The sequence below is a fragment of the Lygodium microphyllum genome, unplaced genomic scaffold (genome assembly GCF_053477565.2).
Source record: "Lygodium microphyllum isolate KBCC unplaced genomic scaffold, Lygodium_microphyllum_v1.1.10 scaffold_38, whole genome shotgun sequence".
NCBI lineage: Eukaryota > Viridiplantae > Streptophyta > Polypodiopsida > Schizaeales > Lygodiaceae > Lygodium > Lygodium microphyllum.
Window position 1 is genome coordinate 448,588 of NW_028229521.1, and position 5,843 is coordinate 454,430.

Here is a 5,843-nt window from a genome sequence, read left to right on the forward strand (position 1 = left end):
CTACTCTATTTCGGTAGACGTTGCAGAAGCTTGGTTTTTGGGGCTTGAGATTGAGGATTTGACTTAGCATTCCCGAGTTTGGGAAACCACAGTGAAGTGTTACCCTCATAGTATCCTTGGGCTTGAGCAGGGCTTTCCAAACCTAGCGCTGCTCAGTCACATGTGCACTATAGGAGCTCCAACTCCATTGTTTAGTCCTAGAGCATGAGGCATGGGAACTATGCATTTCTAATGTTTGACATTTGTAAAAATGTGGTTGAGTCTTAGGAACCCACTTGACTGTTTGGACCTTGGTTTTTAATGTGATGGGGCAAGTACCATGGAAGCACATTAGGATGTACCACTTCCCTCCTTAGGGTGAAAACTACTAGTGGAACTATAGGTTTTGGGACAATTGCGCTGACCTTGCTGAAAGCCGTTACGATTCTAATGTGCTCGATGGAAAGGTGGATGCACTGTGAGTCGTAGTCCACATTACAATGAACTTGTTTTTTGAATGCTCGTCCCAATAGTGTCTCCTTACTAGCACCTTGCTTTGTTGGGTAGTATAGAGAACAACAGATATACTCTCAATGTCGATAGAAACCATCAACTTGCATTTCCCCAAGAGGGTAGGATTACCCCCTAAAGGGCTCACTTTTGCATTGGTTGGTTGCAATTAGGGTTGACCCAAGGAGGTCCAGTGTTCATGTGTTAAGATATTGGCATCTGCTCCCTCGTTGATTAGCACATCAAGGTTGTATACCTTTTGGGAGGTTATGGTGATCCATAATAGGTAGGCTCGTGCTACTGCTTCCTCATCTACATCCTTGAGTTCTATGATGGGTGTTCCTTACAAAGAGGCTATAGTGGATGTGACCATTTCTCAACACCCCTCATCAATCACAACCAAGAAAGACACTGAGTATACAGAGGTTGTCATGAGTAGAACCTTGCTAAGTGTAGACATGGAAAGAAACAAACATATAAAGCAAGAGGCTGTAACAAGGTCTCACTAAGTGTGTAGAGGATGTAGTGTGCAAAGGTTACATGAGGAGTACAAGAGCTTATGGTAAGAACATTTGGCAAGTACACATTTAATCTAAAAAAGTCTCAGAAAATGAGCTACAAAAGGACTGTTGAGTCCTATCCTTTTGTTCTTGGGTGTCTTCTTCTTCTTCTTCGTCTTCTTCTTCTTCTCCATTGTTGTCTTCATCTTCTTTGATTGTTGCAAGATATGCTCTTTGAGATCTTTTCCTAGCATGGCAAAACTTCTCAATATGCTCAATTTTCTTACAAAAATCACAAACTATGCTCTTCTTCCCTTTCACATAGAGGAGTTGTTGGTCTTCTCTTGGGGTGCTTGTTTCTCCCTTGCCCTTGATCTTCTTTTCCTCCTCTAGAAGAGAGGCTTTGATTTTTGAGAATCAAGCTTGTGATCAGTATCACCGACATGACTGACCTTATCTAGACAACTATCATCTTAGCTGTCACTCTACATGTGTGTTATAATAGCCGAGTCGATTAGACTCAACCATAGTTAGTAGTACAGTCAGTTTAGTGACCTTGTATGTTTATTAGTTATGTGTGATTAGACTTTAGTAAGCATTATGGAATAATGAGAAGAAGAGAACAATGAGATTTCACTACTCTTTGTCATAGCTCCTTTGAATATTGAACATGGTATCATAGTGAACGTGAGTGGGCTCTCTGGAGCATGGCATTGAAGGAGTTTGGATCTGGAGCTTGAAGATAAGAGTCTGTGTTGAAGAAGAAAGGCGGCCATTGTTTCTATCAAGGTATGCGTCAGGGTTTATGCTTTGGGCTTGTGCAAGAGCTTGCTATGGCTTGTTTGGGAGCTTCATAAGGCTTCATTGAGCACCTATGAGTGGCCATTTGACATCAAAGACATCAGATCTGAAAAAATGTCATCAAAGGAGACTAAGTCTATAGGTTGTTTTTTTGGTAGAAGCCATATCTTACTACAAAAACGGGTTTTGGAGAAATGGTCTACATTTCTTGATCGTTTTGACATGGTCTACAACTTTGCAGAAGAAAGTTTTTTCAAATTCTTCACCGATTTTGAGATATTTAGCACAGACATGTGCATACTAGCTATTAACTATAGTAAATAATAGGTGGTTCAAAGGCATTGGTGGCTTTCATCCTAACAATCTATATGCTCTTATTCTCATACATTCGAGCATGATATTGGAGTGTTAAATGCTCAAATTTGGACCTTATTTGCAGGCTGGAAATAGTAAATTGGCCACTGTCCTAAATTTGAAAACAATATACTTATAGGGTTGAAGTATTTATCACGCTTATTTGCTACTGAGACAAATGCTTGGATCATACCAATTAAGTGGTAGATGCTTTTTAGGATATTATGAGTGCTAAAAGACCAAAGTTTGGACTGATTTGTTGCTGGTTATACTAGGGTATTGACTAGTTATTGTTTGCAGGAAGGATACCTATCATCTTCACTTGACATACATACAATCTATTCTGATCGGTTGGACATGTATCAACTCTTGCATAGAGTGGCAATTGAATGAGATATTTTGGGGCTATTTTGAGGTCTAAATACTCTTGTTTCAGCAAAGAAAATACTACTAGTTATAGCAATGGACTGGCTGTAAACAACCTGTGGGAAGAGTATCTGGCATTACTACTTGCATACAATGCAAGCATTGATGCTTGTTTGGTCACATATTGAATCCCCAATGTATCGGGACATGTCTATGGTGGTTTAATGATATTTTTGAGCTAAGAATACCCTGATTATTGTAGATTTTATGCTATTGGTCATAACAGGATGCTTGCCTATCATAAATTGTGGAAAAGTCCAGTGATGACTGTTAGCATTAGTTTTATGCATTTATTGATGCTTGTATAGATATAGTTTGTTCCTGGGATGTTTTGCCACTATCAGTTGACTGTGTTTTTTCATTGCTAGAATACAAATTACGACAAGCAAGTTGTTAGGAAACTCTACCTGAAGAACTGTAGGAAATGTGTCATGAACTGCAGGAAACTGTTCTTGAACTGCAAGAAAATTTTCCTGAACTATAGGAAGATTGTTCCTGAATTGCTGTAGGAAGGCTGTTTCTAAAGTGCAGAAAGTATACTCTTGAACTATTAGACGACTATTCATGAACTGCAAAAAGTCTATTCCTGAGAACTGACAAGGGAGTCAAGCACTTACAGATTGCATATAGCATTGAATACCTTAGTTGCAAATATGGAAAATGCTCAAGGCATTGACAATCTCACTCAAATTGTGGGAGAGAAGCTTGATAACAAAAACTTTGCTCTATGAAATTTTAGGATGCAAAATTTCTTGATTGGCAGAAACTATTGGGATTTATGTACGGGGGCTAAAGTTGAACTGAATTTCCTGAATGGAATCCTACACAAGAACATCAGAGAGCTCATAGTGGTCAGAAAGAGCTAGTAAAGTACTACATTGGTTTTCTTTGTGCATTTCTGATGCAATGGCTATGTAGATTACCAATTGCCATTCGCCGAAGGATGCTTAGGATGCACTCAAGAAGAATTATGGTAATGTCATGTATACAAGGAAGATATAGCTAAAGCAGCAGTTCGACAACATGTCTAGGAATGGCAAGAGCATTCAAGCATACACGATTGAAATAAAGACCATAGCTGACCAGCTCGCTACTATTAGGTCTCGTGTTTCAGAGGATGATATGATTGTAGTGACATTGAATGGGTTAGGTAAGGAGAGAGCAGAACCCCCTGATTGGGATGAGTTACTTGCATTGCTGCTACATGAAGAAGTAAAGCTTGGCTTAAATACAGGTTCAAGCACATCTCAGGGTGGCAGAGACACTGTCTTTTACTCTAGTCGGTGAGCTAGAGGTGGTAGAGCTAGTGGAGCTTTTCACGGTCAAGGAGACACTTCAAACACACATGGACAATAGACAACAACAAAATGCTTGGCATACATCAAATATGCAAGGATAACAAGGATTTGGAGCCTTTAGAGGTAGGGGGAGATCACCTAGAGGAAGAGGTGGCTCCTCCCAGTTGCATGAGCAGTCTAAGAGGGATAAAGACTGTGATTATTGTGGAAGATATAGGCATATCTCAAAGGACTACCATAAAAAGCAAGTTGATATGAAGGCAAAAGGCAGGAAACATGGACATTATGCATCTTTCAGTGGTACTTAGGATGACCAGGGAGATAGATTTTTTGCTATACAACATGTATCAAAGAATATGCCTAAGCAAGGCAAAGATGAGAAATGGTACAAAGAATTAGGAGTATCCAATCATATGACTCCTCATGGCGAATGGTTTGATGAGTTAGTAGCAAGGTCTCATGGATTTGTATGTACTGGTGGTGATGATACACAACATGATATTTAGCATACAGGTGTGGTTCTGTTGCTCATGCCTGATGTTAGAGCCTACATGATGTACTACATGTGCTGGCTGAATATTTACCTTGGATGCATCTATCCCGAAATTGAAGGAAGCCATGTTTGCCCATGATAATGGAGTAGTTCGGGATGTAGAAATATGGCACAAATGCATCAATCATGTTAATGTACAAAAGTTGAAAAATATGCAATAGAAAGAGGTTGTACTTGGCATGCCGAAGTTCAAGTACACTGATCTTGGACATGTATGCTCTGCTTGTCAGTTTGGGAAACAAGTGAGATTCCTTTTCATGAGACATTTCAGAAATACTTCTTGTCCTTTGTAATTGATACATTCAGATATATGGGGTCCTGCCCATAATGCGTCTTTTGGTGGTGCTAGGTAATACGTATCCTTCATTGATGATTTCAGCCCCGACGATACACATGGTTGTACATTCTGAAGCACAAGGATGAGGTGCTAGATGTCAAGAATCGTGTGGTGGAGGGGGTTGCTCAAGATGCTGCGCCGAACACACACAGAATGCACAAGGAGAAGCTCACTCAAGAGACAAGAAGAGAGATGGAGGCCAAAACGTTTTCTTGCTGGTTTCTTCTTCTTCTTCCACACACTTTACAATGTACTCAAAGTATAGATAAGATACAACATAAAATGAAAGTGGCCTACTAAGTCAAACAATGCATAACCGACTACACTAGTCGACTGGCGCTATAACTATGCCAGCTGTAAATAGGTGTAACAACCTGAATATAATAAGTAATGAGTCAGTGGGCATGTGAGAGTCATAATGACCATCGACGTGCTAAGTGTAGACGTGTGGACCCATCTAACCAGGCGGTCCATCATCCACGTCCACATGTGTTGAGCTTGCCATCTCAACACTCCCCCTCAAGCTCAACTGCATCTCTGCAACTCCAAGTAAGCTTCGAAACTTTTGAAGCTTCTCTGTACCCAATGCCTTCGTGAAGATATCAGCTATCTGATCCTGTGTGCTGACATACACCAAGTCAATCTCACCTGCTAGTACCTTCTCTCTCACAAAGTGGTAGTGTACCTCAATATGTTTTGTCCTGGCATGGAACACAGGGTTCCTAGCCAACTGTATACTGCTCATGTTGTCACAATAAATGACAACTGGACCTTCCACCTGCACATCCAAATCAGCCAGTAACTTTTGCAGCCATACTACCTCACATGCTGCAACAGCAGCACCTCTATACTCAGCCTCTGTACTCGACAAAGCAACTGTAGATTGCTTTTTGCTGCTCCAAGCAACTGCTGCACTACCAAGAGAGAACATGTATCCGTTGGTAGATCGTCTATCAGACATACTACCAGCCGAATCTGCATCTGTGTATCCGAACACCTGTACATCTGTACCTGCCTCATAGAAAAGGCCATAATGTAATGTGAACTTCACGTATCTCAATATGCGTCTCACTGCATCCAAGTGT